Source organism: Numida meleagris, chromosome 4, assembly GCF_002078875.1.
Source record: "Numida meleagris isolate 19003 breed g44 Domestic line chromosome 4, NumMel1.0, whole genome shotgun sequence".
NCBI lineage: Eukaryota > Metazoa > Chordata > Aves > Galliformes > Numididae > Numida > Numida meleagris.
In genome coordinates, this window is record NC_034412.1 from 7,129,082 (window position 1) to 7,141,623 (window position 12,542).

At 37.5% G+C, this 12,542-nt stretch overlaps 1 long non-coding RNA gene across 3 annotated transcripts in view; it reads left to right on the forward strand.

The window, feature by feature from the left end:
• The window catches only part of LOC110397387, a 233,785-nt gene that overhangs the window by 7,867 nt on the left and 213,376 nt on the right, over positions 1-12,542 (forward strand). For all 3 annotated transcript variants that reach the window (XR_002437737.1, XR_002437738.1, XR_002437739.1), the window contains exon 2: positions 3,849-3,913. This is a non-coding gene — a long non-coding RNA (uncharacterized LOC110397387). The remainder of the gene's footprint in view (positions 1-3,848; positions 3,914-12,542) is intronic.

Consider the following 12,542-nt stretch of genomic DNA (forward strand, 5'->3'; position numbering starts at 1 on the left):
CATCAGGAAACAAGATGTTTCATTTGGCTGCCGTGTCCAAATGCTGTGTGCTGTGCTGTGTGCTGGGCTTCAAGTATATTATAAGAGTTACACTCAAAGATTATTCAGAAAATACGTTCAGAAAGTAATTTGGGGGAAAAAAAATGATGTGCACTTTCAAAAACATTTTTAAATCCAAGTGTTTCACTGAGAACTAATGGGACAGTTAGCTGCTCTGCTGTTAAGTGTCTGTGCCATCCAGGGAATTTAGGAGATTTTGCAGATAACAAAACCTTTTTTCTTCTCCGGGTCTTTAGCATTGACATTGTGTTACAGAAAAATACAGCAACTAGTTTGCAGTTTGGAAGCTGAGAACAAACAAAATACATCTCAGAGAGAAGTCCTCAGAAGGGAACAGCTTTTATGGCTCTTCTACAAGAAGTTATTCTGGAGTTTCTGATCGGTTTGGCTCACAGTGAACACACACTTTGTATTTACATTACCTGGGTGGACGTGTCTTTCTTTGAATTGTCTCTCCATTATTTTCCTTAGCTTTGGCAATGACAGTTGCCCTGGAGTCAGTAGATCCAAACAGATTGCATTCTGTGCTCCTGAACTTCATTTGTTTACCTGAGAAATTAATTTAGATAAACATGTGTTATCACTCAAAAGTGAAATAGCTATTCACAAATTCTTACAAAAACTGTTTTGGGGGTTATCAGTTCTGGTTATTCCTGGGGTTTGCTATTCAATAGCTAGCAAAAATTAAGCCAGCCTTTGCATTAACCATGTTTTGCAGTCTAAAATCACCTCAAATACTGCTAATTCTGTCTTCTTGCACCAATTGCTGGTGCTTTTACTCAGATGTAGGTGACAGTTCATGGCAAACTTTGTAATTAGTTGTGTCCTGCATGAGTTATGTTCTGTGGGTCAAATCTGTTTGTGCCTCAGTGGCTGGCAGTGCTTGCTTAATTACTTCTCAAGTGAATAATTGCACCCATATGCCCTTTGGTACATTGCCTTCTGCTTTTCCTACTCAAACTCTATTGAGGCTGTAACAAAATGCACTCTCTGCTCAGCCTATATTCTTTTTCTAATAGTTATTAATGTTCAATTTGCCTAACTGAGCACAGAGCTGATGCTTTCAGACAGCCATCTACAATGATTACAAGAGCTCTTCCATAACTAGTCAGTAGAGCCCACATGGAGGATATAAAATTGGGATTAATTGCTAATCACTTAGAAATCATCAGTGCACCTCTGGTTTAATGGGAAGATACCATTCCCACTAGGGCTTCTACTAGTTTCAATATTATGTCAAGTATTTTAACTACATACAAAGGAATGTGCTATGGAAGTGATTTGCAGCTTTTGCCCTGACAGACAAGGCTTAATGCATGGTGCTCTTGTTTTGCCTATCTTCACTTTTGTCACTGAAAAGGTGTTTACAATGAATTGTTTAATGTTTCTGTGTAATAATGGATGTACCTTTCCTTCTTTGCCTCCCACCGCTTCAGTTTGTCTCAGTCTGAAATTCAACAACCCACCAACTTCTGCAGCGGAGTTGTGGCTCAGAAGTTCCTACCCTATGCTTTTGTAGGCTCCTTTTTTTTTTTTTTTTGGCTGGTTCTGGATTCTACCTCACAAAATGTGTTCACTTTCAGCCTGAGTTATTTTAATGTCTTTGCATAGACATGGCTCTGCAGGCAGGTAGCTCTGTTATTTTGTAGTGATGAATCAGTGTCTAGCTTCATTTTTGAAACTGCAGTATGGCTGTGCTGTTAGGGCTGAAAGGAAAATTTCTTAAATAACTCTCAAAGTTGGCACATGCTGACGACTTGGTTGTTGTGTAGCTTTAAAATACAAATATTTGCCTGATCCTGCAATTGTACCTTAGTTTTGCATGTATTGTGGGAGGGAATGTGACCACTTAAAACTCTTATGTGAAATTTCAGTAGGGTTAAAATGTGTCAGGAACTACAGGGTTCTTTGTATAAATGCATTCCAGATAATGCAGTCTCTATCTATCTAACAAGCTGGAGCAAATCTTTACAGAACTCAGCCCACGTTATGCTGAGAGGTACATTTGACTTGGGAGAGAGAAGTTTTCACCCTTTGTGTGTTTAGCTGGTCAGCAAAGTTGGATGCTGCTGCTGGAAAAGGGTCTTCATCTCCTGGGAGGCGTTCAAGAAATGCAGCTAATGCAATTGTGAGGATACCAAAACATATTAGGAGCATTTTACATTCTGATTTTACATGCTGTATAAAATTAACTGCTGTCTCAGTGAAAGAAAGGGAAGCTCCCGAGATGTTTGGCTGTGGGGGATGTTCTTGCTATGTAACTCAGTTGCCCAGCTTCCACTTAATTAGCAAGGTTTTGTATAAAAGCGTAATGATATGTATGATGGTATCTATTGCTGCGCTTTGGGTATAAATGTAATGCCTGTGTGACACCTTTCTGCCTATGATGTTACATATAATCCTTTCTGTGTGTGGCTACAGCTCTTGAAACTTCTGTATTAAACACAATGCTGTGGTTACCGTTGGAGGAAAAGTACACAGAAAGATTTAAGGCAGAACGTGGCAAAGCAAACGCTGCAATTATCTGCAGCTGAAAACAAGTAGCTTTTAATATGTCCATTCACCTAAGAAGGGAGGGAGAATTATAGCCCACATGCTCTTTCTTTCCCTTTTTCTATCATTTCTCTTCTTTTTTCCTTTATACAGTTTATCACCCATAATTTCAGGATGTGTTTTGTTTCTTTAAGCTGTTTTATCTATAGGCTTATGAGGTCAGTCATGTGTGAATTCTTTTGTTAGTCACCTCACCTTTTGCCTTGATGATAGAAAATTGATCAGGCCTAAAGTACAAGTTCAATAGACAACCCCCTTGGTCCTTTGTCTAGTAGAATAGCTACCATTGAAGGCCATGAGCAGGTTGCTATTAATATGACAGCCTGCTCTATCTCCCACTGTAATTTATAATGAAATACCTAATCTCCATTATTTTGATCCAAGCAGGCGATCCCATGAAAAAGTCTTTTCATCCAGTTCCCAATGGCAGTTACATGAGAAATGGCAAACCAATAATTTTTGTCAAGTTTTTTAAGCCAACAGAAATGCTTTTCCACTGCTACAGTTTCAAAAGGCACAGATAAAGCTCATTCACTGAGATGAATGAAAAAGCCATCTGGGGTTTTTCTTTTTGACTTCCTTTCCTTTTCTCCATCCTTGTAATCAAATTTGAGCAAAATCAAATGGGGCTTTCTATGAAAGTACCTTTTGTTGATCTGAACGAGCTGGTAATTTACAAAATACCCTTCCTTTGTGAGGAAGGCTAAAGAAAAAAAGAATCAGTAGCTTTTAAAGCTGGGCCTTGGTAGGACTCTAAATGCAGTGAAAGCAGTCTGTGTTGAGAGATTGAAATGCATTTCAAAGCCAGGCCTGAGTCAGGGTACAGGGAAGAAAAAACCTATGTGCATTTTATAAGAAGAAAAACCTGAATGGGAAGGGGAAAAGAGAGAGAGGAAAAAATCTGGATAATACATTAATCATTATTTTGGAAATTGTCTTCCTTACTGGCACATACTGCGTAACTAGTGATTGAGAACTTGGATTTTTGTTCTATTATAGGCATCTCGGCGTTTGTCTGCGCTGCTTTAAAGTTTGAGAGGCAAGGATCCTTGAACGCTGCTGGACTGTGTTTTTAAATGTTTATATTTTTTCAACTTCGGGGTTTTTCTGGTTTCTATATCTATTTTTTTAATGTTACCTGTGAAGTGCTATGGGGAGAAATACTTGCAGGAAAGCTGAGTTTATCCCTTTTTTGGCATGCTAATATTTATTTTTATTGTATTTCTGCTTACCAGATTTCCTAGTGGTAATTATTTCCCACCGACTCAGATGGAAGGACAGCGTGGACACCTAACAAATAGTAAGTTTATGCCTCGTTTTTGTTATTCTTGTTTCATGATTAACTGGAGAAGCTGAAAATGTTTGATTAATTGCAAATTCTATATTGTAAGCATTAATGCTGTACAACTGTATGAATCTATTAATGTGAGATATTGCTGATGTAATTTAGCTCCTCTTATCTCTCTGTTACTTACCATAACTGTTTAGCCAGATACCGGTAACTGTATTGTTCAGTTCTGAAGATAATGCAGCTTGTTAAATAAACACTAATTTATATGTCATATTCAAAGATCTGAGCAAACATAGCCCATTTTATAATATTTTCATATTTACAGACTTGCTTAGAATGCAAAATACTTCTCATTTCTCCACCTGTGTTTTGATTCTGCCTAGAAATGCATCATAAAAACAGCTTCCTGGTTGCATGATATAAAATGTTGTTGGCAATTTTACATAAATTTAGGCACTCATAGAAGAAATTCCAGTTTCTTCTTATTATAAAATAATTTTTTAAAGAAAATTTCTCCTATGTGTTATGTTTATCCTGCTTTGTCTTGTATCCTGGTAAGAGTAGAGAGATATTAATGTTACTGGCTAGGATCTTAGTATTATTTTTAATGAGGCATGAGTAAAAGCACGTTGGCTTTTAAATTTTACTTTGAGTACAGAACCATGAAAATAATTCAGAACTGTCAACTTTCCATTGTAAGCTGTTTGAGTGAAATAACATGAGACATGATTTGTTTTGTATTCCTTAGGGATATGTGTGTACAGTGTTGGGATATAAGCTTAGAATGCATACTGTAGGAATAAAATAAGTGCTTTGCATTTTAACCTTACCAAGAATCCAAAATCAACCACACTGAGTTTGAGTGTAGCTTCATCAATGAGATCCCAAGTTATTTAACAAATAGCTTCCAAAGTATTTTCTTTGATCCAGCTTGATGTCTGGTAGCACTGGAGAACATCAAGAAGTCACTTTTGTATCTAAATTTGTTTCCACTTGTAGTTCCTCGTATCCTATTCTCTTTCAATTTCTAACAGGATTTGTTTTCTCTCATGGTTCCGAGCCATTTGCTGCCTCCTAATGACTGATTTATAAAACAGCAAACATGGAAAATTCACAGAAACTTTCACGAACTCTCTCTGCTGCATATCTTGTAACTGTCTACCATTTTTCACATATGTAGAACTGATGAAGAAATTTGTGAAATTAATAGCTTTGCTCTTTGATGTCCTAGCAGAACATCAGACTTCTCACCCTGAAAAACATGGTACAAAGTGCATAATGGAAAACTTTCCTCATGCTGCGTGGAAACAAAGATACAACTAGTTGACTTTCTTACCTAAATCACCTGATCCAGCCATAAGAATCCTTCCTTTCAAAGGCAGGCGTGTTAGTTTTGATGCTTGTTCTGGCTAAATGATCTTCTGCCACCTCTCCCCCCTCCCACTTCATAATAAGCAACCTTTCATTTTTTTTTTAGTTTTGTGTCTTTCCTCCCATGTACCTTCTTAAACCTTATCTTCTTCATTAATTACTGTGAAACCTAATGAGTTTTGATTATTTAACAAATGAAACAATAGCAAAGTGAGACAGCATCTTTGTATCAAACTTTTCTTACTATACCCTGTTCCTAGCACAGTGCAGTATCGCTTTACTTGAAAGCTTTGAGAGCTGTCTCAATATAAATATTAAAAATTATATGGGACATACTGAGAACACAGACTTTAATTTCTATGTGATCTTCTCCTTGTGAATTCTTCTGCAGTTTTAAAGAGTGTAATCTTGTAATTAGAACGAACGACTTCAATTAGGATGAGAGTTTTTACTGAAGTTCTGAATTTGTTCTAAATTCATGTATTTTGGGGTATATTCTAAACTTTTTCCTGGACTGAGTTGTGCTCAGTAATAGTACTCCATTTGTGGCACTATGCTTGTAAATTGCCAAGGTTTTTAAATGTGTTGGATCTTAAAGGATGCTGAGTACCTCCACCTGTACCTGATTTCAAGTTGCCAGGTCTGGTGCTCGAGCCTTTCAAGATTGAGCACATTGTCTATTAGAGTACGAAGAGTTAGCATAATAAATTACTTACAGTAAATATCTTTAGTCAATATCCTCCATATTTCAGTCATCAGTTGAGAAAGCTTTGTAGGAAAGACTCAACAGCACGGAGTGACTACTTTTTCTGAGATGTGTGTAATTATGTACTTGTATGTGTAACTAATACAGTCAGAAATATGAGAGGAGTTTACAGTAATAGAACGATATGCTGGGGAACTGAAGTTATATCAAATAGGTTTAAAAGCACTTCCTCTGTTAGAGGATATAATCCAGAGCAACACAAACCATACGAGGAAACGCATGCAACTCAGTGAGTGAGCTGTTGCACGGGTTGAAACCACTGCTGAGTATAAGCATATAGTTCTAGTGCTCAAGATTAGGCTGTTTTATCAGATACCTTGGGTGTTTAATCAGACTGATTTGGATTGGAATGGGAAAAGATTTTCAATGAACAATTAGTGGCATTTATTTTTTTAATATCTGAAAACAGCAAGAGAGAGGGAGCAAAGGATGGTAATTCCTCAGCCTCATGTGCCCTGTAGGGTTCTTCATTGCCTGCAAGGAAAGCTTTTCCTTCTAGCTATGTTTTCCAGTCATTCACTTCGGGGTGTACAGTGTTGTTCATCTTAATTTGAAAAGTAAAGTACATCTACAATATTTTCCATGGTTCCATAATGGCCATCCCTAATCATTTGAGGATGTTTCCAAAATTCTTCAAGCTTCCCATCTGGCTTTTAATGAGCTTTATGGTTGTCAGTTAGGGTTGGGACAGTAATGCACATGCATTATGGTGCTGCTATTATTACTGTGTCATTTGGAGAGTTTTTGTGGATGTTTACAACTATTGTATTCATAACTTTCCTGATGCACCACCCATTGTGGGTTTTGTAGAGTCAGGCATATAGTGCAAATAAAATTACTGTTCAGCATGAACTGTGATAAAGGACATTTATATTTTGTAAGCAGTTTGTTTATTGTGAATTCATAGAACATCTGCACAATGTCTCAGAAGCTTCTTTTTGCAATTTTCAGCACTCTTTGGGTTTTCATTTAGCCATAAGGAATGAGCAAGTGATTTTGACTGCAGATAACAAGCTTTTTGCCTTGTGTACAAGTTAGTACAGAAGGAGGTGTTCTTTTAGAGTATTTTTAGGTCGTAAAACTCTTAGTGGACTCTTTTCTCTTATAATGAGTATGTATATAATCCATTTTAGTCTGTTGAATGACTAAGAACGTTTAGAACTTCAGTACAATATTTTCATCAAACTAGTCTTCAAAAACGTCTTTTTATTTTCAAATTTCTTGTAGTATGCATTGCTATCCAGTGGAGTTGTGAAGTCCAGATATTATTTTAAAGCAGTATTTTCTGCCAGTTCTGTCCTTCTGTTTAAAATGCCTGAAGGAGCATGATGGAATGCGGTGTACAGCATAAGTAATGTGGCCATCATCCACAGCTGCCACTGTCTCAGAACTTCAGAATTTTGTTCTTCCTCCACCATCTAAGGGGAGAAAACAGGAAGGAAAGTTGTTTTGGTAGTTTTGTTGGTTAAAGGAGGCATTCTAAAAATCATTCATTTGTTATTTACCTATTCTTTTTATGTATTACTTGGAGACCATAAAATTGGTGGCAACTGGGGGCTATGAGTTGTAGTCTTTTAATTTTTGTTCAATAAGGAAGACCTGAGAGACACTCACTGATATATTTGTTGCTTCAGCTACTTCAGAGTCTGTGCTTGTAATAACATACCAACAGCAGTGTGAAATTAGCTGATTCTGTCCTCTCCTAGTAGTTTGTCCTCAGGCCTAGAAAGCTGTCAGGTAAAGAAAGAACTGTGAGAAAAAGGAAGGGTCTGGTATCTGCCCATATTTAGCATTAATGCTATGTTTTGTTTTTTTTTTAATTTAGAAGATTCAGGAAGGCTAGTTTTATGGGTAATATCAAAATAAAGGCTTTTTATTACGCTTATTTGAGCCTTTCATGTGCTTTAAAAATGTTTTTATGACATGGCAGTATTTTCTTAACCTAGGTACCTTGCAGATCCATGAACTCAATTTAGTACAGTCAGTGAAACACTTTTGAATCTACTGGGTGGTGGTATGACTGCATGAAGAGCTCTTGAAATGTGGAGCCACTTCTAAGGTTAATGCTTGCTGTGTGAATAATGCATCGCTGCCTGCTTTGTGGTTAGCAAGATACTTATTAGGAAATCTCATCATTATTTAAAAAAAAGAATTGACTATAAAAACTAGACCAAGTTTCATCATGATTCCCTGATTTGATAGAACTGGTATGATGGCATCTCTCCATGTTAGAAACATGTAAGTGATTGAATATTGTTGACTTATGCATGCAGGAAATATTATAAAGATCCTTGTGCAAATATGCCCCCTTTCAGATTAGCGGAGCAGCGCCTTCTGAGAGCTCAGTCTGGTCAATCAGATATTGTGCTCTAATGCCTCCTGTTTTCTCTGCTCAAGTATCTCTAAGGCTTCTCTCATCTAAGCTCTGCAGCACTACGCTTCAGATCCCTGTCAAGTGTAACAAGTAGTGTGAGTTTCCTTGTGCATGCAGGTAATAGTGCAAGTCATTTAGGAGCTTCAAGTGAGGGGGCAGCAAATATGAACTACAGGGAAATTTGGAAACTATTTGCTGAACAAGCATGCAGATTGCTGGCTGCATAATACCTGGAAAATGTTCTGCTTTTCCCCTTCTTTCAACGTGTTTTCAAATACTTTTAACAGCAGGCAGAAGGTGTCCTCAATGCAAACTTCTCCTGTGCCATATGTGGGGCAAGGCACTGAGATCTCATGTAAGTTTTGTATGCATTTGGTGATGTTGATAAGCTTAAAGCCATCCTGAAGTCAGCCTTCTTTTGAGGGGTTTTTCAGCCAAATATGTGTACTCTATTCATTGGAAGACCATAGCCTGCCTATGGGAGAGAGATGTACGAGTTGCAGATAGCAAGTAAAATGGGCAAGGGAAATTGTCAAGTCAGTGTAAGCTCCGGATTGATTTGTAGCAGAGTGAAGTTAAATTGTATTTGATTAAAAACAGAATATGCCACATCTTTTTTTTTTTTTTTGCTTGCTTTCAGAAACTTACCTTGTAATATCAGCTTATTAAGGATAAATGAAAAAGAGAAATTATGAGAAGTAGCTGAAATACACGGATTGAATGTTTGGGTGGGAGTGAAAGTAGGAGCTTCTGGGTTGGAACAGATTCCTTAAGATCTGTCACATCATACTATTAAAATAAAGAACTAGACATAGTAATTTCAAAGGGATATTGTGTAGAACTTGGAAGATATTAACTCAGTAAAATACGTTGATGGATTCCAAACTCATGGTTCATTGTGCGTGTTATACATACATAATTACCGTAGATACCAAAATATTTACTTTGTGTGCTGAATTGCTTGCAAAGGGAGTGATTACAATAGTACTAGAAAACTCTTGATTTCATCAGCTTCTGTGTGCGTCATTTCATTGGATGTTTCCCAGAATGGATTGATTTCTGATCAAATCTGCACTCTACTCAGACCTTCTCAGGACGTTCTTTTATGTTCTTTCTTTATGTTCTTTCTTATGTTCCTAAGCAGCTGCAGCTTTTTACTCAGGAGGCAACTAAAGGATAGAAAAAGTACTGCAGTTTCTGTTCTGCCTGATCTTAACGACCAGGGACATCTCACTTCATCCGTCCTCCACAATATCAAGTCTCATACTGATAGTATTTTGAGAATAAATAAATACTTTAATAACGATTACCTACTTTAACATTGTGGATGAGAGGGAGGGATGTGTAAACTATCAAGGTACTGTTATTTTTGCTGCAGCAGGGTATAAAACTGTGTTGTTCCTTTCCAGAGCTGTATATTCTGTCCTAGATATTCTGGTTACTGTGTGGTTCTCCCTGCTGTCGTATCAGGCAACATCACTATTTATACCTGGGCTTGCAATGCCCTGCCTTCCCATTTTATTGTGAAGTCCTTGAACACTGAAAACAGGGTTTTCTCAAGTAATCACAAGCCTGAGTTTTCTGCAGTGAGGAATTAGGCTTGGTGTATCGTTAAAAGGCTTCTACCACTTGTTCTTCCATTCCTATAGTATTTTAAAAACTGTGTTGCAGAACGGAAACATTTTTTTTTATTTTTTTTTTAAGAAAAGAAGAAACAGGCCTTTCTTTTACTAGTGTGAAGTTCTGATACATGTTTTACAAAGCCTGTGAATTCCAAAGCTTAGACAGCCATTGTCTAGTCTTAACCTGCAGTGTGAGCAAAGGATACGGTGTCAGCCTTAACTCTGCATTTTCCTGGCTTTTGTCACTTTGTCATAACCTTAACATTAATAATATAGGTGGTTATTTTTATCTGGAAATAATAGCTAAAAATGCATTTTGACTAGTAAAATTAAGATGACATGTAAGTTACAAGTTCACTGTGCAATACTAATGTATGTCATTTTTAAAAGAAGCATAATTTTGAGTACTTATTAACTACTACCTAGAGCTACAGAAATATCCTCACCTCTTGCTTTTTGACAAGAAACTATACTTTAAGTTTTATATGTAGACTACTGAATGAGAGAGGCAAAAACTTTTACTGAAGCATTATATATTATTACAGAGCATGAGCTAAATATGACATCACAACAAGGTTGCTTTATGGCAAATATTAAAAAAAGCAAAGCAACAAAAACTACAAAAGGAAATACATATATTACCACTGGCATGCAGTCATCAGAGATGAATGAAGATGTGTGTAGAAGGTTCACAGGCAGCTGATCACACGTGATCGTCTTTTGAGTGATCACAGTCATACCTGAGCAACTTTATTTTGCCCACTTAGAACTGTTTTACTAACTCTCCATGATCCCTCTCATTAATCTCATCTTAACTGAGATTAGACCAAGCTGTAAGAAATCTGAGACTTGAGTTCTGAGAGACAGATGCAAATGTTAACCTTAACTAACCAAAGGAGTAATTTTGGCTGCTGCTTCCCTGAGCCTGGCAGCCTTCAGGCCTGTTGGGAAGCTTTGTTTGCTTTCTCCTCTGCAGGCAGTAGTTGAATCCACTTGTAAGGAAAGGAAGGAAAGCAGAAGTCTAGCAGCTCAGGATGGCTTCTACCTTCTTCAGCTCTAATCTGGTCTCTATGCTTTCTGTCTTTTCTCTTTCCTCCTTTGCTCTATAGCAGCCATACAGCTCCAGCAGGAACAAGTATGACTATGGGGGAAAAAAAAGATATAGTTCTGGGGCTGGGTAAAGGTAAGTAATTGAGAAAGGTGGAAAGCCTTTGTTTCTGGGCAGGAAGATGGGCAGATGTTAATGGATTTACAATGCTTTTTCAACTCCAAAACTCAAATAGCCTGCAAGTACAGGTCTCAGTTAGGAGCCTGTGCAGCACTCAGTTAAATCAGGATAGTTGGACAGTGGTAATTTTATTTCTGTTATGGAAGTACACCTCTGTGAAAGCAAGTATAACCCATTATAACCTGGGTTTTAAGTGAATTTTTAGGTCTTTCTTGTCCAGCTCTAATACAGAAAAACTCAATCAAATCCTAGATAGCACTTCTGTTCCTATTAGCATCTAGCAGAACTTGTAAAATAATGCTTGTGTAACTGTTTTTCCACTGGGTAATCTGTATAAGTCTAACTCTGAATTGAATTTGTAGTCAGTGAGTAGGTGTGGTTCAGGGCCTGATCTGCACTCTCCCAGGTAAGAGCTTTCTTCTCCCCGTGGAAATATGGTCCTCTTCTTTGATTCATGATGCACTGTATAGCCAGTTAGTACATCTGGGATAAACTACCTCGAAGAAAGGAAAATGTTACTTCTACAAAATTGAGAAAAATTCTCTAGTGGCTGAGATACCGGGCAAAAAGGAGCATTGCCACCTCTAGCACCATCTTGTGTTTTTCCTTTAAATAAAAGGGGAAGAGAAGCTTCTCAGCTGCATCACAGGGTGACTGTCCTATAGGTATGACAGGCATCCTCTGGATGTGCCTCTGGACTTATCCATTTGGAGACTTAATCAGAAAGGCTCCTTATCAGGCATATTGCAGAATAAGGGATGATTTTGTTTAGCCCTCGTTTTGTTTCTGAGGAGTAAGAGGAAATTTGCCAAACCCAGGAAAAAATGCTGGCAAATCTGCGGAATTCAGTTGTCTGGCAGTTAAATTCCATGCAGTCAGTCTATCAGATTTGATTCTTCTAGTAATCTGGGCCACAGTACTTGGTTGCAGTGTGGTTTTGTGGTTGTTCTCTGTTGTTATTTTATTTTATATTGTTTGCTAAGGCCGAGATTCACTGAAGGAGTATTTACACTCTTGGCTCACTTTTCAAATATATATTTAATTCTGTAGGTCTGATCTTAAGATCTTCATCCCGTGGGCATCGTGTCCTCTCATGGTACTGACACTGAAGTCGTTGGAGTCTTAGGTTGTCTGTGGAGGAGAATAAGGAAAGTCACATACAATGCAGTTAGTCTGTGTATGTGAGATCAAGAATCACCATGGTTACCTACTTGGCATCCTACTGTATTTTTTTAATATATTAATGAAGATGGGTCCTAAATCTGTAGCATAAAACA